The sequence below is a fragment of the Lissotriton vulgaris genome, chromosome 3_2 (assembly GCF_964263255.1).
Source record: "Lissotriton vulgaris chromosome 3_2, aLisVul1.2, whole genome shotgun sequence".
In the NCBI taxonomy this organism is placed as follows: domain Eukaryota; kingdom Metazoa; phylum Chordata; class Amphibia; order Caudata; family Salamandridae; genus Lissotriton; species Lissotriton vulgaris.
Window position 1 is genome coordinate 179,549,423 of NC_141690.1, and position 22,187 is coordinate 179,571,609.

The window sequence follows — 22,187 nt, forward strand, 5'->3', positions numbered from 1 at the left end:
CACAGGCAGCCATTGTAACATGGATAAAGTGCCTGTAACTATTGAAGGACTGCTCTTTCTGTGACTTGTTGTTGGTTGTCACAAGTACTTCCAACCGACTGCAATGACACTTACCTACATTATTCTTGGAAAAGTGTCCAAGTGTCCAAATCGTTGACTTTGCCAATGCTTGTTCGCGGTTGACCGAAATTGCATTGATTTATTATGACATGTAAAATCTATATCTCCGGAACCCATTGATAGATCTTTTTCGTTCTAGTGTCTAAATTCTTATAAAATGCAGTCTGTTTTTATAAATTGGTGTTAGATGGGGGGCGGAGCTAGCCGGCGTCTATGGCGGGCGCGTAAGAGCGGAGCTCCGTGCTAGCGCTGCCAAAGATCCGTAAATTATCCTGTTACAGCGGCGAACACCGTGGGATTCCGGCGGGGGCTGACTCCCCTACCCCTTGCTGACCTCCGACGAGAATTTGGGCAAGGTGCGGGCCCGGGAACCACCCGCAACACCGTCGATTGGAGTACGACGGTCCAGGCCAGGATCCCCGGCCTTTCCTGGGACACGCAGCCGTGTTGCGTCACCCGACGTGCGGCCGCCTGGTGTGGGCACCGAGACACTGATTGAGCCCCGGGATCGGAAGCTCCCACGGCTCCACCTGCACGCTGCAAACTTAGCTAAGGGCCCCTGAAGGGCTGGCTAACTACTCTGGAGCACACGACGGACCCTGGAGTGAGGCGAATTTGAAAGGCGGCCAGCGGCTGAACCCACGTGTCGCCGGCGGAGCCCCGCGCTAGCACAAGCACCTTCACACACTACCGGTAAGGACTCCCTGGTCGCCTGAAGCTGCGGCGCAACCTTGGGGAGAGAGAGGCTGCTGTGGGACGGAGGGCCCGCGACGCGAGGACTACACGCAGAGGAGGTTCAAGGGCGTCCTGGGGTTGCCCAAACTTGTGTGAGGACCATTGCCGACCGGCCATCTTGGCCTATAGGCCCCACTGAGCACGCCATACATATAAGGAGCCTCCACCAACGGTCCCCCGGTACCATCCTGCGGGCGGGGAGGGACCCCTCATTGCTCCTTTGAGGGGCTATCGAACTCCAAGACTTGCGGACACTGGTCTACTCAGCCACTGGAACGATGGGCAAGGGGGACAGGACGCAGTCGAAACTCACGTTTGACCAGCGGAGACAGAAGGTGCCAGAGCCTCCGGCTGCCCAGTCCCCGGGAGCTGCTGCTGACCCGAGCGCCGGACTGTGTGCAGAAATAAAAGGTATGCTTAACACAATGGAGAAAGGCCTACAGGAGGGCATGTCAGCCATTGGCACCAAGATTGACGCCCTGGCGTACCGGATGGATCGGATGACGGAGAGAGTGGACAAGCATGCGGAGCGGCTGGACATGGCAGAGAGCAGGTTGACGGAGGCGGAGGAGGCGCAGACAGAATGGGATGCTGACCGTAAGCAATTTGGGAGGCTACTTCAGGTGATACAGGAGAAATCGGAAGACTTGGAGGCGCGCTCCAGGCGGTCTAACATCCGCGTCACAGGTGTGGCGGAGTCGACCCAAACGGGTAAAATGGAACTGTTCATCGAGAAACTTCTTAAGACTCTATTGGGGGACGACACCTTTTCCCCCATGTTTATAGTGGAGCGTGCCCACCGCACCCTGGGACCAAGGCCTTCTCCAGGCGCGAATCCTAGGCCCATCATTGCGAAACTCCTCAACTACAGGGACAGAGACGCGGCCCTCCGCGCCGCTCGTGAGAAGGGGAAGCTGCAGTACGAGGGTATGAACATCTCGCTATACCCTGATTTCACCTCCAAGGTACAGGAGGAGAGACGGCGATTCGTCCCCTACAAGCAGCAACTCGGGGACCTGGGGTTGGATTACGGCATGTTGTACCCGGCGCGGTTACGCATCAACAGGCAGGGCCACTCGCACTTTTTCACAGATCCCAAAGAACTGCAAAAGTCCCTGAAGCAGTGGATGAAGGAGAACCGAGGAGACCCGACGACGCCTGGGGAGGAACACACTGGCGAAGGAGAACTGGATGAGCAGGACTGAGGAGAGGAGGGGGCTCGGAGGCACTTCCCGGAGACACAGATACTCTGACCAATGTGGCAATCCCCAACGGACGGTCCGGGAGGTGCCCACTCGGAGCGCGCCGCCGAGGCAGGCGGACTACTGCAATCGAGACTATGGGTGAGATCTGCACATGCTGCATTGACACTACTGGGGGGCTGCGCGCACCATCCTACTGTAAAGCTGAACTGGGGTGGTCTCGGGAGGCCTGACACGTGGAAAGGCATAAGGAGGTCGGGGGGAGTAGGGGGGGGGGGAAAGGCCACTACTTGTCGGTAGGATACTGCACTTACTACTCGTTGCTGCATTATTATATGGGGGCGCTGGCAAGGAGCAGCTTATGGATATTGCACGTGAGGTCCGAACGGACGGTGGACGATAAAGGACCCTTGTAGGCTACCTCTGCCCTTGTGCTTACAGTGCCTGAGGCTCTTCTTGAGCCTGGTTTGGGGTGTTTTGAATGGGACTGAAGGCGGGTGGGGGGGGAGGGATGCAGGGTACTCGGTCACACCAGGTTGGGGTTGGTTGACTGTGGGAGGTGGGGGGTGAGGGGAGTTGAGGGTTCAGAAATGTTCGGGGGGGGTCCAATCTGTGCTCTGAAATGTTGTGTGCCGTGGAGGGCGTAGGCGGCTGCTGCGTGCTGTGGAGAGTGGTGATCATAAGGGCTTTGACGCTGATGTGCTCTTTTAAGGACAATGGCTGATGCATCACACGATGATTTACTAAATGATACAGAGACCCTCAAGGCCGTCACTTGGAACGTGAGGGGGTTAAATGACTACCAGAAACTCCGCAAGGTCCTGCAGTACCTACTCCGGCATCACATAGACCTGGCGCTACTGCAGGAAACGCACTTGCCCGACACCAGTAAAATGCTCACACATAGGGGACTCCAGGGAAACACCACCTACGCAGGCTTCACCACACACGCGAGGGGGGTACTCACATGGGTCAACCCAAAATCCAAGTTATCCCTCACACTACTGAAAGCGGACCCGGAAGGAAGGTTTGTGTTGAACAGGTGTATGGGCAAGGGCCACGACATCCTAGCCATGAACGTCTATGGCCCGAACTATGACTCCCCTGACTTCTATGCGGCTGTGGTGGACCACTGTGCTGAATGCCCCACGGACAGAATGCTTTGGGGGGGAGACTTCAATTTCACATTTAGCGCAGAGCTTGATAGGTCGGCGGGCCCCCCCCCGGCGCCCAGCGGCCGCTGCGCTCCAGATGCAAGCTGAAATGGTGCGACTGGGCCTGGTGGATGTTTGGAGGGATAGGCACAACGACAAGGGGGGATACACACACTACTCCGCATACCATAACATCCACACCAGGATAGATTACTGGCTGTCCTCACACACACTGCTCCCCATGATCAGGGGCTGCAGGGTGCTTCCCCGCACCCTGTCGGACCACTCCCCAGTATTGCTAGTAATGGCGACTCCCAAGCAGAGGATACCCCCATTCACGTGGCGCTTCCCGCCTTATTCATTACTAGATGAGGCATTTAGGGCCGACCTGGGAGAGGACATAGATACCTTCTTCGCCACTAACGTAGGCTCAGTGGACAGTTGGGACAGTCTGGGAGGCATTCAAAGTGTACGTCAGGGGGGTAGTCATGGCGAAACACTCCAGTGTCCTCAAAGCGATTAGAAACAGGCTTAAGTATCTTGAGGAGCAGATTGCAGACTGCGAACGCCGACAGCAATTGGGCTCGACGCCGCTTGGGGATGGGTCCTTGCAAGGCCTGCTGAAAGAGTTCCACGAGGAAGCTGATAGGGAGGTCAGACATCTAGGGAAGTATGCTACAGCGCGCTCGTATGGAGAGGGAGACCGACCCGGAGCACTGCTAGCCAGGATAATGAAGGGCACCAGGCGTAGACAGACAGTCCCGGAACTACAAACTCCAGGGGGGGAGAGGGTAACAACGGAGGACGACATTCTAGCGGAGTTTCGGAGGTTCTACGAGGACTTATACACCACCAAGATCACAGGGGTGGAAGACCAAATTGACAACTATTTAGACTATATCAAAATGCCGTTCCTCGAGAACTGGCAGAGGGAGTTCCTGATGTCACCTATACTCCGTGGCCAAGCTATTGCCTTACCTCTCCACCCTCTTTGACGAGATATGCGAATACGGCGTGATGCCGCCCTCGATGAGAGAGGCACTCATCGTCACGATATTGAAGCCAGGCAAGCCCCCTGATCTTCCAGGTTCATACCGCCCTCTGTCCCTTCTAAACGTAGACGCTAAGCTTTATGCGAAGGTCCTGGCGACCAGACTGGCACTGGTGGCCCCGGAGCTAGTTGCCCCGGAGCAAGCAGGGTTTATCCCAGCTAGAAACCTCACTTACAACATCCGCACTGTCATGGGGGCCATGCAGCACACTAGACATGATACTAAAGCCATGGCGGTCTTCCTCGACATGGAGAAGGCCTTTGACTCCGTGGAGTGGCCATTCATGCGTAAGGTGCTAAAGAAGCTGGGGCTGGGGGAGCTCTTCCTCCAACTCCTGGGCGCGCTCTACCATATGCCCACGGCGAGGATCAGACTGGGGGACGCGGTCTCGAAGCCGATCACCATTACCAGGGGCACGAGGCAGGGCTGCCCCCTCTCCCCGCTGCTGTACGCATTGGTGGCGGAACCACTGGCGTGTGCAATTCGGGAATACCACTCTTATGAAGCCATCAATTACCCTACCTACAAGATTGGCATTTCCACGTACGCGGACGACACCCTGTTGTACGTCAGAGACCCGGCCAATAACCTGTCCTCGGTCTTGAGGGAAGTGGTTAGATTTGGCGCACTCTCGGGGCTAAAAGTCAACTGGTCAAAGTCAGTAGCCTTCCCGCTGACCCCACTCACTGAACCTTTCGAGATTGACTACCCGCTCCAATGGTCCACAGAACCGGTAAGATATTTGGGCATCATGCTCCACACGGATCCCGACATTATGATGAGAGAGAACTACGGGGTTGCCTACAGTAAACTCGTAGACGACGTGGAGCTTTGGATTAAGCTTACGCTGTCACTGTTGGGTAGAATAGCTATGATGAAAATGGTTGTTCTCCCGAGATTTCTGTTTCTCTTCAATAATCTCCCGATGGTCCTCTCGAAAGCCTTCTTTGCGACCATGAACAAATTACTGATCAGACTGGCGTGGGCTGGAAAGCAACCTAGAGTGCAATGGAAGGTACTGCAATTGCCTTACGAGCAAGGTGGACTGGCTGCTCCAGACCTGGAGCGCTATTACAGGATTGCGCAGGCCTCCCATCTCCACACCTGGATTCATGGCGACCGGGACATCCCGCATGTGATCCTGGAGCGGCTGTTCGCGGACCCCACCCCACTTCCAGCTACCATATGCGGTCCCATGGACCGCAGGGTGGGCGTGCTAGACTCCCTGCTGTCCACTAACCACGCCTGGCATTCTATATTGCAGCGGCAAGACAAGGTGCTGATGTATGCACCCAACATGCCGATGCAGTGGGCGCTTTGGCTCCCAACATTGACGGAACCTGGTGTATACAAGGTCCTCAACGAACTAGGGGCACGTACCATGGGGGACCTCTTTGTGCAGGGTAGGGTGAAGACGTGGGAGCAGCTCGCGCACGGGGGGAGCGTACCTCCTTGCTTCAACGCTTCCAGTATCATAGGGTGAGAAGTGCGCTGCTGGATCAGTTAGGCCCCGACTTGGAAGAACCTCCTGAAGTCCCGGAGCTAGCATACGTCATAGACACCGAGAACCCGAAGAAGCTGATTTCTAGGCTCTATAAGATAGGCCATGAGCACACGGCACTGCATTACACTAGGGCGCGCTTAGCCTGGCAGACTGATCTAGGGACCCAGATTGACGACGGCATGTGGGAGTACTGCTGTGCGGCCTTCCAGGAGCATTTCCCTGAACGGGCGGCACCGCTTGATTCACTTTAAATTCTTGCAACGGGTGTACCACACACCGGAGCGATTGCACAGGTACGGCCTACGGGACACGCCACGCTGTGAGAGATGTCATGCCCAAGTGGCAGACTTCTTGCATTTAGCCTGGTGGTGCCCGGGAGTTCAGAAGTTCTGGACCTGCGTATTTGCAGAACTCAGCAAGATTGTGGAGCTGGACTTGGTACCTGACCCGGCCCTCGCTCTGATGGGTTACACGAGGGAGATACCCGTCTCAGTGAGAAAACTGGTGAGCATGGGCATGCTTCTTGCAAAACGGGTAGTGGCGCTATGCTGGATGAGGGGGCCCCTACCAACACTGAAGAGGTGGACCATCGAATATGATATACTGCAACACTCAGGCGGACGCATACAGCGAGCTCCTCCCGCCCCGAAGTCGGCCCAAGAACTTCTGGGGACTATACCAGGCTTACCAACAATAGAAAAGAAGACTACCCTGCCTCAGGATATATAGGCCCTAACTATGGGGCCCTGACTGATATGTATGGAGGGGTGGTTAACCAAGGGGTTGACAGGACATAGAATGATCACATGGTCGAATCAAGAGGACTAAACAGTTCAATTTTATGAAAATATATTTTTTATTTTTATTTTTATTTTCTGATACTAAGATTTAAAAAGCTTTTTTTTGGGAGCAATATATATTTTTTGGGGATATATCACAGGTGCATAGAAGTCATAAATAAAACAGACAGATATAGAAGCAATAATGTCACAAACATTCGTCCTACCCAGTAACAGCCTCTATTCACACGCACATAATCATTCACTTCATCCCTACTCACACTCTCTTTCCTAATTTCATACACCAATCACTCTATCATTCATTCTACTTTCCCCTGCAATTATAGCACATAGGTGGTCAAGTCGGGATGTTCATCCGGGTAGTTGGTTTTAGTTACGGGTCCTGGTGAAATGAGGACAATAACTGTGTTCCAGGAGACATACACCGACGCGCGTTTCGGTGACCGGCCAATGAGGCCGCACCTTCGTCAGGGCAAGGGGCAGTATACTGGGGCGGGCACAAAGGTAAAAACTCTGCAATATAGAGAGCAAAACAAAATACATTTTTACTATTCTGTTTGGTCATGTACATATTCAGAATACAGATCTCTTTTTTTAAAAAACACAACAACCAGTTTTCATCCACATAGATTATTTCATTTTTTAAGTGTTTAGAAAATCATGCTTCCAATATTTCAATCAATTACTTTTTTTTTAAGCTAAACAGTTTTGGAGCAAAGCTCCTGCATTTGGCCAGAGATCGCTATGCCATGTCAACCCTCTTTAGACACTCCCTTATGTAGATTCCCTAATAAGTGGAATCTGGAAGGCATCATGATGGCCTTGACTGTGTGGACCATGGAGCACAATTAGCACAGAAAGGGACATCTTCACTTACATACAGCTATATCTTCCTTTTATCACACACATTCACTTGTATTTAAATTTCTTTCCATACTCCTCTAGGGTACACGCATGACTTGTTGTTACAGTCCAAAATCAATCTAGGGACAGCACATTAGTTAACCAATCCTGATTAGTTAAAATAGGTCCTAGTGGAAAGAGGCCAGGTATTTATGACCAAGGGTACAGTTGTTATATACTTTCTCCGCCATAATACTTTCAATATTTTACCTGATTCCTTATTCGGTTCTGCTGTTCAAAGGTAGCAGACTTTAGATGACATCATAGGGTACATAAGCGTCTACGCTGTAGTAATTTCACAAGACAAGCTATTTACAGTTTCGATTCCTGTGGGGAGCAGATGGAAAGCCTAATTTATTTCTAGACTGGTCAAAATCAAGGTGCTTAACCTGAACCTTAATCTTTTCTAAGCATCATATCATACGGATTTTATATTAGTATTTCTATTCCATTTTTTTCATTTATTCAATTAGATAGAGACTGTTTTTATAGACTCCTACTAGAAGGAAACCTATCTATTGTTGATAGCGCTCAAAATGTACTCTATAGTGTTCTAATCACCTACCAAGGTAGTTAGGTTTCTCGGTGTTATATTGTGTAGCACCTTCCGATTTTAGCGTTCGTCTGGTTTCTAGATGGCAGTTCAAGATAGCAGTTGGCAGATACAGAGCCTATCAAGTAAAACATAATTATGTCAATTTCGAGTACTGGCCACCCCTATTAGATGATTATCGCTATGAGGGGATTGTGGGGACATTTGTTAACACCTTCCAACAACACTCCCCGTGGCAGGTGTTCTAATTAAATAAATGGCTGGGCTACATGCCTTCAGTGTTACTCCGTTTATTTTTGAGGTGTCTAATGTCCAGGGGTATACACTTGTATAAAACCTATACATTCTGTATAGGTGGTGATAAGGTGTTTCAAGGAAACTGATCCACCCACCCTCGTGATTTCAATGCATTTAGATCTTTAACTAGTTTTGTTTACCTTTCAGAATTCGAAGCGGAGTTAGAACTCTGGAATGCCACTCGTATTCAGGTATAGGTGTTCTATCTCTAAGTGGGTTCCGGGGGCATAGAGATGCACTATTCCAGTATGCACCTGAACGTCTGCGAATAGAAACAGCGATTTAAGGCGGCTAGTAACCTCAATTATCCCTCTTCATAATTTCATTATTTTTTCTATCATATTTACCTCTTTGTAGGCGGGATGATCGTATCTGGATAATAGTATTACTAGTATTCTGTTTCCCTGCTATTTGATAGAGATGACCAGGTCTCGTAGTTCCGGGCCACTTTCAAATGGAGCCGGCTGCTACATAGCCTAAAGGGAGATAGTAGAGAGATTTTAAGAGCGGAGGATACCCCTAATTGTTTTCCGAAATTCCCGAGGCTCGGTCGAAGCGCTTACCTTTTTCCCGGATGCCAGTGTCCTCCAATTGGGGTTCCGCCGACTAAGTCTGTCGACCAGTTGCTCGATGCCGGTTCTCTCGCGTTTCTGGCGTCCTATTTAAATATCGTCATGTTCGCGCTTCATGGGCATTCCTTGTCAGCTGGCCCCGATTAGAATAGTAGAAACAAAGGGCGGACTCTCGCTACATACGTTCCTTCAGTCGCCATATTGTGTAAACCGACGGCGATCATATTAATAATAATCTGATGGACTGCAGCGGCCATTATAATGTAACCGATCGTCTCTTATCGCAATGTATTTTTCTATTATTAAGTACCTAAAGGTTATAGTATCCACATCAAAGCCGTCAACTGCTAACGCGCTATTTTATATATTAACGGCACTATTTCTTTTAGAAAGGTGTTGTGTGTTGTAGGAGAACAGTTATTATAGTGAAACCACTTGATGGGTTTCACACAGACTCAATCAAGGCAGCATGTAGTTCCATGGTTATTAGAAAGGAGAATGACCCATAAGTCGATTCTTTAAGCATACTAGTGAACCCAGTGGTCACGATTCACACAACCTTAATCAGAACTTCATGTTGTTCTGTGGTAATCAGGGGGGAGAGTGATCCTGAAGTTGGATATTTTGACATACCGGTGGGACGACTCTATTTATGGCCACTAATCTGTCATCATGTTATTAAAGAAACGCCTGATGCCAGGGGCATTCCTCATTCAGGCCTTTTTTGACAGAGTCCAGAAAAAAGATCCAGAAGACCTCCCGTTTCTTTCGGAGGCATGTAGGATCAATTCCAGGGTTAGCCTTTATCTTTTCTAAGATAAACCAGCGGATTTCAGTATCTGTATGGCTTTTCTCTAACCAATGAGTCACAATAGGAGCTGCCGTCTTTTTGTTTCTTATATTGGACTTATGCTCACCTATGCGTACCCGGCATTCTCGACCAGTTTCTCCAACATATGGGAGATTGCACGGACACAGAATAAGGTAAATGATGTTATTGGTGCGACAATTGGTTAACGTGGCATTCCTGCTGACTGATATGGTACGTGTATTGGTGATAACTGTATCACCCACTATAGCCTGTGGACAAATGTGGCATGTTCCACATTTGTGACTGCCATATATAGGATCCATTCCTGTTAAGGTGGTTTGTTTGTTTGTGGGAGGTTCCTGTGTTTTTCCTTTTACTAAATGGCTTCTTAAGTTCTGATTTTTCTTGAAGGCAAAGATGGGTCGTCGAAGGTGTGCTTTGTTATCCTCCAGGTTTAGGATATGCCAGCTTGAATTTACGGCCTGCCTGATCTTATGATTCATTTCGGAGTGACGGGTAACGCACACCAGTTGATTCAGTTTCTCCGATTTGTTTTCCACAAACATAGCTTCCCTGTTAGTATATCTGGCTCTTTTAAATGACTCTCTGATCAATCTTGAGGGGTATCCGCGGAATCGTAGTTTTTCCTGCAGTATGTCCGCTTGAGTCAGAAAGTCTTGCAGGTCCGTGCAGTTCCTTCTAATCCGAAGGAACTGACTGTAAGGGATACTATCCCTCTGGCTGCGTGGATGGAAGTTACCATATTGGAGTAAGGTGTTTCGCGCTGTTGGTTTGGTATACAGCGATACTTTGATGACATTATTTTGATGTTCAATCCAGATGTCTAGAAATTCAATTCTAGACTTGCTGGTGTGGCTGGTAAATTTCAGATTAGTATCCGCCATATTGAGCCAATCAATGAATTCAGTCAATTGTTCTTCTGCCCCTTTCCAGATAAAAAAGATGTCGTCAATGAACCGTTTCCAGTTCATGACGTTCTCGAAAAATGGGGCTATTTCGTTGAAGATATTTGTCCTTTCGAATTACCCCATATACAGACAGGCAATGCTCGGGGCACAGCTAGCTCCCATGCTGACCCCGGAGGCCTGTCTGTATATGGTGTTATCGAATTCAAAGTAGTTTTCAAATAATACCACTTTCAAACATTGTAAGATGAATTCAGAATTGGTTATGTCGGTGTTTCTGGAGAGTACAGTCTCAATTGCATTGTATGCTCCTTGTTGTGGTATGTTTGAGTACAATGACTCCACATCCAGCGTGACCATTATTTCAGAATTTTCTAGAAATGGCATCCCTTCCACTTGCTGGATAAAGTGCCCAGTATCTCGTACATATGATTTTAGTTCTGTCACCATTGGGTTTAAAAATTTATCGATATACTTCGATAAAGGCTCGGTGGCAGAGCCAATGGTGGAGACTATTGGTCGCATGGGAGGATCTACACTATTTTTATGGGTTTTTGGTAAACCATATATAATAGGTATTTTGGTGTTAGATGGGGTCAAATATTCTGCCTCAGCTTCACATATGTGGTCTTGGTTAACCGCTTTTTGGACCATAGTCAATATCCGTTTTTTAAGGGCATTTTCGGGGTTTCTGATGACACGTATGTAGTGGCCTGAGGATGAAAGTAGATCATTCATTCTCCTTTTTCCTGGAAGCCCCCCCCACTGACAATGGAAACAATAGATCTGGTTGTAAACCCCCATCTTCATTCACACCTTCATTGGAGATGGTTGGACCCGAGGTCACTATATTTGAAAAAACTGTCATGCAGAAGATCAACAAGATGACCAAATATGTACCCCTACCTAAAGCCAACCTACCTACCAAAGAAAAGAAAGCCCTAAAGGATTTGGAAACAAACAAAAATATCACAATTAAACCTTGTGATAAAGGTGGTGGGATAACAGTCCTAGATACTACTGACTACAAAAGGAGAATGAATGATCTACTTTCATCCTCAGGCCACTACATACGTGTCATCAGAAACCCCGAAAATGCCCTTAAAAAACGGATATTGACTATGGTCCAAAAAGCGGTTAACCAAGACCACATATGTGAAGCTGAGGCAGAATATTTGACCCCATCTAACACCAAAATACCTATTATATATCGTTTACCAAAAACCCATAAAAATAGTGTAGATCCTCCCATGCGACCAATAGTCTCCACCATTGGCTCTGCCACCGAGCCTTTATCGAAGTATATCGATAAATTTTTAAACCCAATGGTGACAGAACTAAAATCATATGTACGAGATACTGGGCACTTTATCCAGCAAGTGGAAGGGATGCCATTTCTAGAAAATTCTGAAATAATGGTCACGCTGGATGTGGAGTCATTGTACTCAAACATACCACAACAAGGAGCATACAATGCAATTGAGACTGTACTCTCCAGAAACACCGACATAACCAATTCTGAATTCATCTTACAATGTTTGAAAGTGGTATTATTTGAAAACTACTTTGAATTCGATAACACCATATACAGACAGGCCTCCGGGGTCAGCATGGGAGCTAGCTGTGCCCCGAGCATTGCCTGTCTGTATATGGGGGAATTCGAAAGGACAAATATCTTCAACGAAATAGCCCCATTTTTCGAGAACGTCATGAACTGGAAACGGTTCATTGACAACATCTTTTTTATCTGGAAAGGGGCAGAAGAACAATTGACTGAATTCATTGATTGGCTCAATATGGCGGATACTAATCTGAAATTTACCAGCCACACCAGCAAGTCTAGAATTGAATTTCTAGACATCTGGATTGAACATCAAAATAATGTCATCAAAGTATCGCTGTATACCAAACCAACAGCGCGAAACACCTTACTCCAATATGGTAGCTTCCATCCACGCAGCCAGAGGGATACTATCCCTTACAGTCAGTTCCTTCGGATTAGAAGGAACTGCACGGACCTGCAAGACTTTCTGACTCAAGCGGACATACTGCAGGAAAAACTACGATTCCGTGGATACCCCTCAAGATTGATCAGAGAGTCATTTAAAAGAGCCAGATATACTAACAGGGAAGCTATGTTTGTGGAAAACAAATCGGAGAAACTGAATCAACTGGTGTGCGTTACCCGTCACTCCGAAATGAATCATAAGATCAGGCAGGCCGTAAATTCAAGCTGGCATATCCTAAACCTGGAGGATAACAAAGCACACCTTCGACGACCCATCTTTGCCTTCAAGAAAAATCAGAACTTAAGAAGCCATTTAGTAAAAGGAAAAACACAGGAACCTCCCACAAACAAACAAACCACCTTAACAGGAATGGATCCTATATATGGCAATCACAAATGTGGAACATGCCACATTTGTCCACAGGCTATAGTGGGTGATACAGTTATCACCAATACACGTACCATATCAGTCAGCAGGAATGCCACGTTAACCAATTGTCGCACCAATAACATCATTTACCTTATTCTGTGTCCGTGCAATCTCCCATATGTTGGAGAAACTGGTTGAGAATGCCGGGTACGCATAGGTGAGCATAAGTCCAATATAAGAAACAAAAAGACGGCAGCTCCTATTGTGACTCATTGGTTAGAGAAAAGCCATACAGATACTGAAATCCGCTGGTTTATCTTAGAAAAGATAAAGGCTAACCCTGGAATTGATCCTACATGCCTCCGAAAGAAACGGGAGGTCTTCTGGATCTTTTTTCTGGACTCTGTCAAAAAAGGCCTGAATGAGGAATGCCCCTGGCATCAGGCGTTTCTTTAATAACATGATGACAGATTAGTGGCCATAAATAGAGTCGTCCCACCGGTATGTCAAAATATCCAACTTCAGGATCACTCTCCCCCCTGATTACCACAGAACAACATGAAGTTCTGATTAAGGTTGTGTGAATCGTGACCACTGGGTTCACTAGTATGCTTAAAGAATCGACTTATGGGTCATTCTCCTTTCTAATAACCATGGAACTACATGCTGCCTTGATTGAGTCTGTGTGAAACCCATCAAGTGGTTTCACTATAATAACTGTTCTCCTACAACACACAACACCTTTCTAAAAGAAATAGTGCCGTTGATATATAAAATAGCGCGTTAGCAGTTGACGGCTTTGATGTGGATACTATAACCTTTAGGTACTTAATAATAGAAAAATACATTGCGATAAGAGACGATCGGTTACATTATAATGGCCGCTGCAGTCCATCAGATTATTATTAATATGATCGCCGTCGGTTTACACAATATGGCGACTGAAGGAACGTATGTAGCGAGAGTCCGCCCTTTGTTTCTACTATTCTAATCGGGGCCAGCTGACAAGGAATGCCCATGAAGCGCGAACATGACGATATTTAAATAGGACGCCAGAAACGCGAGAGAACCGGCATCGAGCAACTGGTCGACAGACTTAGTCGGCGGAACCCCAATTGGAGGACACTGGCATCCGGGAAAAAGGTAAGCGCTTCGACCGAGCCTCGGGAATTTCGGAAAACAATTAGGGGTATTCTCCGCTCTTAAAATCTCTCTACTATCTCCCTTTAGGCTATGTAGCAGCCGGCTCCATTTGAAAGTGGCCCGGAACTACGAGACCTGGTCATCTCTATCAAATAGCAGGGAAACAGAATACTAGTAATACCATTATCCAGATACGATCATCCCGCCTACAAAGAGGTAAATATGATAGAAAAAATAATGAAATTATGAAGAGGGATAATTGAGGTTACTAGCCGCCTTAAATCGCTGTTTCTATTCGCAGACGTTCAGGTGCATACTGGAATAGTGCATCTCTATGCCCCCGGAACCCACTTAGAGATAGAACACCTATACCTGAATACGAGTGGCATTCCAGAGTTCTAACTCCGCTTCGAATTCTGAAAGGTAAACAAAACTAGTTAAAGATCTAAATGCATTGAAATCACGAGGGTGGGTGGATCAGTTTCCTTGAAACACCTTATCACCACCTATACAGAATGTATAGGTTTTATACAAGTGTATACCCCTGGACATTAGACACCTCAAAAATAAACGGAGTAACACTGAAGGCATGTAGCCCAGCCATTTATTTAATTAGAACACCTGCCACGGGGGGTGTTGTTGGAAGGTGTTAACAAATGTCCCCACAATCCCCTCATAGCGATAATCATCTAATAGGGGTGGCCAGTACTCGAAATTGACATAATTATGTTTTACTTGATAGGCTCTGTATCTGCCAACTGCTATCTTGAACTGCCATCTAGAAACCAGACGAACGCTAAAATCGGAAGGTGCTACACAATATAACACCGAGAAACCTAACTACCTTGGTAGGTGATTAGAACACTATAGAGTACATTTTGAGCGCTATCAACAATAGATAGGTTTCCTTCTAGTAGGAGTCTATAAAAACAGTCTCTATCTAATTGAATAAATGAAAAAAATGGAATAGAAATACTAATATAAAATCCGTATGATATGATGCTTAGAAAAGATTAAGGTTCAGGTTAAGCACCTTGATTTTGACCAGTCTAGAAATAAATTAGGCTTTCCATCTGCTCCCCACAGGAATCGAACTGTAAATAGCTTGTCTTGTGAAATTACTACAGCGTAGACGCTTATGTACCCTATGATGTCATCTAAAGTCTGCTACCTTTGAACAGCAGAACCGAATAAGGAATCAGGTAAAATATTGAAAGTATTATGGCGGAGAAAGTATATAACAACTGTACCCTTGGTCATAAATACCTGGCCTCTTTCCACTAGGACCTATTTTAACTAATCAGGATTGGTTAACTAATGTGCTGTCCCTAGATTGATTTTGGACTGTAACAACAAGTCATGCGTGTACCCTAGAGGAGTATGGAAAGAAATTTAAATACAAGTGAATGTGTGTGATAAAAGGAAGATATAGCTGTATGTAAGTGAAGATGTCCCTTTCTGTGCTAATTGTGCTCCATGGTCCACACAGTCAAGGCCATCATGATGCCTTCCAGATTCCACTTATTAGGGAATCTACATAAGGGAGTGTCTAAAGAGGGTTGACATGGCATAGCGATCTCTGGCCAAATGCAGGAGCTTTGCTCCAAAACTGTTTCGCTTCAAAAAAAAGTAATTGATTGAAATATTGGAAGCATGGTTTTCTAAACACTTAAAAAATGAAATAATCTATGTGGATGAAAACTGGTTGTTGTGTTTTTTAAAAAAAGAGATCTGTATTCTGAATATGTACATGACCAAACAGAATAGTAAAAATGTATTTTGTTTTGCTCTCTATATTGCAGAGTTTTTACCTTTGTGCCCGCCCCAGTATACTGCCCCTTGCCCTGACGAAGGTGCGGCCTCATTGGCCGGTCACCGAAACGCGCGTCGGCGTATGTCTCCTGGAACACAGTTATTGTCCTCATTTCACCAGGACCCGTAACTAAAACCAACTACCCGGATGAACATCCCGACTTGACCACCTATGTGCTATAATTGCAAGGGAAAGTAGAATGAATGATAGAGTGATTGGTGTATGAAATTAGGAAAGAGAGTGTGAGTAGGGATGAAGTGAATGATTATGTGCGTGTGAATAGAGGCTGTTACTGGGTAGGACGAATGTTTGTGACATTATTGCTTCTATATCTGTCTGTTTTATTTATGACTTCTATGCACCTGTGATATATCCCAAAAATATATATATTGCTCCCAAAAAAAAGCTTTTTAAATCTTAGTATCAGAAAATAAAAATAAAAAAAATATATATATTTTCATAAAATTGAACTGTTTAGTCCTCTTGATTCGACCATGTGATCATTCTATGTCCTGTCAACCCCTTGGTTAACCACCCCTCCATACATATCAGTCAGGACCCATTAGTTAGGGCCTATATATCCTGAGGCAGGGTAGTCTTCTTTTCTATTGTTGGTTTCTTCCCCCTTATTACCTGCCTACATCCCTAAGATACCCACGGGGAACCCCCTTCTCTGTTCACTCGACTATACCAGGCTTACCTAACCTCTAGATCGGACGAGGATGGATCTGCGGAGGGGGAGGGGGAAGATCAAGAGAGTGACCCACACACGGAGCCTGGATAACCCTGCCAGGGCTCTTCCCTACACTATAGTATGTCACGGGGCGGGAGATGCCACCCCACCCAAAGCGGTGTGAGACAATAGGAGACACCCTCTAGATTGCTGGGAGGTAGCAGGTGGTACGAGCCAAAACACGTCACCGAGGCGCACACTAACACACACGTAGAGCACGAACAAGGGACCAGTTCTGGGATGGGGGGTTCATGGGTTGGGGTATTGGTTGGGAGAAAATGATAAAAATTTACAGTTTTGTTCATATATGTACAGTGCGCACCGCAACACAGATAGGGCTGGCAGGCGGGGGGTAGTCCTCCCTGGCCCGCACTGCTGCTGAGACCTGGGCTTGATCTGTATATCCTTCTGCTTGCTATCTGTATGTGTCTTGGTCATGGCGAGGCAGCCCACTGCCGGCCCGAGATGGGTTGTAGGCGAATGGCTCCTTGCGCTTTGTAATGTGCCCTTATTTTTGCATGATAAACACAATAAAAAAAATAAATAAATAAAAATTGGTGTTAGATTCCTTGGCTGTTGTGTCGATTTCATCTTCTATTGTTCTAGTGCTGTTTAAATGGTTAACATTTGTTCCTCTGTATCAGCCTTGCTGCTCATTGTCAGACCTACCCAGAATTGAGCTAAGAGTTTGACAGACGAAATCCAAGGGCCCTAAAAGGGTTGGTAAGTTCATTACATGGTGGGGGTATGTGGCCGAGTGATGAGCAAGATGGCGGCTTGGTAAAGGGGCTCTGCCGGCCGAGCACAATATCCGGCATGTATCCTGTATAAAACTACCTATCCTGTCGCTGGAGTGGTGAATCTGGATACAGAATACTGAGCTGCATGCATTGCTGTGTTCATTGCCCCAAAAATCGGTGGATAAGCGACTTAATCGGCGCAAAGAGCTGGCGGCCTAGTTGCAGCAGTGGAGGGCTGTGACGCCGGCCGTAGCAGCGCCGGGATCATAGCGCGCTGACTGCCAGTACGAGGTGACAAACATCCGCCTGCTGGGAAACGACAAATGTGAGAGTGGGCGAAGTGTCCCGGCGAAGGGACCAGTGTAGCGCAGGAGAGGGGCTCTGAGGCCTGTCCCGACTCCGACAGCGTTGTCAACACAGCGGGCCCGAGGGCACAGCCCTAACTGAAGTGGAGCACACCCGGGAGAAAAACAGCGTTACGGGGGAGCAAAGATTGTGGCGAAGCGGACCGCAAGGGTGACTCCCCAGGGAGGCAGTCTGCGGATTGACTGTACCATAGTTCAGGAGCGGAAACAAGTGAGTGTGGGATCCTGGGAGCTGCGCCGGCTTGCGGCGGGCCTGAACCGAAAAGCATCAGCCAAAGTACAGCACAGAATTGGCCCGGCTGCTGGGGGGGTGTGTGACCGAGGCTCGCTGCGGGCCAAAACGTGGTTGCAAACACAGGCAGCCGCATATCCGAATCCGTGCCCTGCGAACAACATCGTCGCAAAAGTTGTTGCGCGTGTCTAGGGCCCTGCTGCTTTTGTGCCATGAGAGCAGTGCAAGTGATCCTGTAGTCATCAGCGCTGCCCTGAAAAGGACTTAGATTCACAACTTCCCCCCAAATGAGAAATGAGGCTGTGGAATTTCGCTGGAGAGATTTGCCAATGGGAGGCTGGCCAAACTAGATGGCACAAGTCATCGACTTCTGGAGGTAACGACTGCCACGCACCGCGAACCCCCCGCTCACAGTAACATAACAGAGAGCCCACTACATTGACTGGGCAGTTGCCCGCAGAAGTTTCGGAACATGGGTCGAGGCGGGCAGGGAGGCCTCATCATGGCGTGACTGGGGACTGATCATTATCTCCCTGTTTCGCTCCCGGGGGGAGGTGGCTGGTTCTCGCCGCCCTAGTAGTGGGATGTCTGCTGCTCAGGAGGCGCATTTCCCCCCCCCCCGCCCACATCCAGCAGGAAATTCAATTTACATTGTGTGGCGCCACTGGAAATAGCACACAGGGTGAAGTGCAGCTTTTGCCTCTACTCTATGCCTGCGTACTATTTACCTGTCCACACTAGATGGTACTACCACAGCTCAGAAGCACAATGGGAAAGGCAGACAACAGGCAGTCGAGAATAACTTTTGACAAACCCAACACGAGGCAAGCGGATGGCGAGATGATGTCACAGACAATTGTAGTGGAAACGCAGCTAGAACCAGAACAGGAAGAGGACATCAAAACCATGCTACGAGACGTAAAAGGCTGTCTCAAAGAAATCGACACCAAGATTGACTCCCTGGCAGTCCGGATGGATCAGGTATCTCAAAGAGTGGACAAACACGAGACACGGCTGAATGCCCTGGAATCTAGAGTCTCCGACACAGATGACCGTCGGGTTGAGACACAAGATCACCTTCTTCGTAGGGACAAAGTACTGTAGGTCATAAAGGCGAGCAATGAAGACCTTGAAGCCCGCTCGAGGAGAAACAACGTACGTACTACTGGTGTCCCGGAGTCTACAAATATACCCAACACTGAGAAAAACGTCGAGGGCCTCCTTACAGACCTGTTTGGAACTAACCTATCTGCCATGTTCCTGGTGGAGCGGGCCGACCGTACCCTTGGGCCGCGCCCGGCGCCCCTCCGCGGCCAATACTGGCTCGGCTGCTCAATTAAAGAGACAGAGACACAGTTCTTCGTTTGGCCCGAGAAAGAGGAGAATTACAATACCAGAACAATGCCATCTCACTGTACCCCGACTTAACACATGAGGTCCAGGCGGTGAGGTGTGAGTTCCTGCCGGCAAAAAAACTGCTTCAGCAAGCGAAATTAAATATGCTATGTTGTATCCTGCCAAACTACGTGTACACATCAACGGCAAGCCCTTATTTTTCACGGAAGCAAGTTCCGCAATGAAATTTGCCAAACAACAAGCACAACAACAACGTGACATAGGATGCGATAAGGACAGTTCGTCACAGAGTCAGCTAAGTGACAATGACTAGTAAAACCACCTTTCAATTAAGTTCCATAATGGAACCTCTTTCGTGTTTGCCCCAGTGTGGGAAAAGGGATTTTACATGATCATTTTTCATGCTCTTGCCGTGGGTTGTAGTTGTACTTTTAGGTATTTCTAATAATCTTGGCCACCCCGTTACATAAATAAATCGTAAATCATACGTTCTTATATAGCGCCTTTCACCGTATGATCTCAAGGCGCTTCCTTTGGGAACCCGTCCCGGCTTTTCCCTGCAAGATAACCCCTACTGGGCATCCCCAAGGTGAAAGCCAGGCATCCCATCGCGGTGGGGCCGTAGTGGAGATTAAGCAAGCTATTGCCCAGAGTTGCAGAGTGTGAACCCATGATTCAAGTAGGCACAGAGGCGAGAATTATCGAGTCCATGGACATTTTGAGCTCAAGACCCTGCCGCGTCGGGGATTGAACCATGGTCCCGGGTCTGGCCTCTGCGTCCGGGTCTGCCTCCTCTAACCGGTGACAGGGCAGTATGCCGGCAACCTCACATTCCCTCTGGGATGATTCCCTACTGTTAAGAAACTATTGGGTTACTGTTCTTTAAGGGGTGGGTACTTTTCGAAACTCAACCTGATTTGGGGGTTGGAGTGGGTGGTGGGAGGGAAGCGAATGTTTTTATTAGTTAGCTGTTCATTGCAATGTGCTTCATATTTTACTCTTGATAAGACACAATCTAAACATGGCACGTACCGCCCAGAGGACGTCATCACGCACTGGGAGAGACACTCCAAGAAATCACCAGGGACGCATCCTATAGCAGGAATGGTAGTCACCAGGGACAAACACTATTTCACACCTGCATGTCTACTTTCACATTTACTACTTGGAACATACGTGGTCTTAATGGCCACAGGAAGGCGCTTGCTGTGCACTCATATCTCTAAAGGCACTCAGCTGCGATCTGCCTCCTTCAGGAGACCCATCTGAGGGATACGACCTGCGATAGATTGAAGTCCAACAGATGGAGTGAGGTGTTCACCTCATGTTACTCCAACTACTCTCTTAGGGTAGCCACTTTAATTAAAAAAGGTACTCCCTGGCAGACCTTAAAGGTAATTAGTGACATGGAAGAGCGTTAGGTGCTGGCACTTGGGGTATTACTTCACCAAAGGGTCCTAATAGCCTAGTAGCAGCATCTCTATGTGATTGTCACATATTAATAGCCTACGATTGGTCCATATCAATGGACCAAACGTAGATGACCCCCAACTTCTTTCAGCAGGTATGGCACCTCGTACAATCCATGGGTGATGCAGCACTCATCTAGAGTGGTGATTTCAATACAGTGCTGTCACTGGGAGAGGGCAGGGTAGGCACCTCATGTACACACCACCCACAGGCAGCCGCAGTCTTAAAACAATTAATAGCAGACTATAGACTAGTAGACACGTGGTGGATCCTTCACCCTCATACCCGGGAGGGCACATGTATCACACAGCAACATAATGCATGGTCGCACTTAGACTTTTGGTTCACTTCCTCCAACGAGCACTCCTGGGTCTCGGATGCGTCCCATCACGCCTACACGCTTTCTGACCACTCACCAGTCACTTTGACCCTCCAGATACCCAAGCCTTACAGACAACCTTTCACATGGCGCCTGCCACCTAAAGCTCTACTAGACCCAGTCTTCAAGGAGGAGCTACACACGCAAATCACAGAATACTTCGACAAGAACACGGGGTCTGTGAAATCTGTTGGGACACTATGGAAGGCCTTCAAGGTGGTTGTGCGTGGACAATGCATTGCGGAGCAAAACAGGGTGCTCAGGGACATACTTAGCGGTCTGGAGCGACTGGACTCATAGATACGCGCAATGGAACAACAGTATTTCATGATACCATCAGCAGGGACACTCGGGCAAATTCGGAGTAAACTGACTGAATATCAGGAGGAGGCTGACAGCGAGATAAAGTTCCTCCACAAACATGCGATCCCAAGAAAATACGGTGAGGGTGATCAGCTGGGGAGGACACTTGCGAACCTCCTGTGACCACCCAGGGACGTCGCCTTTTTCATTGCACTTCATACCCCTGCCAATGGTATGGTACACTCCCCCCCTGATATCCTTGATACCATGCGTGATTTTTACACACAGCTATACACGTCTCAGACGACGCCATCGGACTCGGTTCTGGAGGACTATTTTGATTCCATAAGACTCGTATAGTTCAACAGAGCACGCCACAGTCATTTTGAGGCCTTGGGCACTGCACAATCCCTAAATGTGAGATACATTTCCAGTTATGGGACCTACCAACAGCCAAGGTAGCTTCTGACACTTGACACAGCAGTAGCCAGTGCTGTAAATACTGAACAAAAAGTATAAAGCCAGAGAAGTGTGAAACTGAGTCCACACTCATCACCCTTAACGTCGACTCCTTAGTCTGCCACTGACATCTGTATGACCTATAGAGAGCCATTTTCATTTCTGCACAACTAACTTTTGACTCAAT

The 22,187-nt window shown here is 47.8% G+C and overlaps 1 protein-coding gene across 2 annotated transcripts in view; it reads right to left on the bottom strand.

Moving 5' to 3' along the window:
* Window positions 1-22,187, bottom strand: part of HTT (huntingtin) — a 2,178,328-nt gene that overhangs the window by 168,926 nt on the left and 1,987,215 nt on the right. The window lies entirely within an intron of this gene.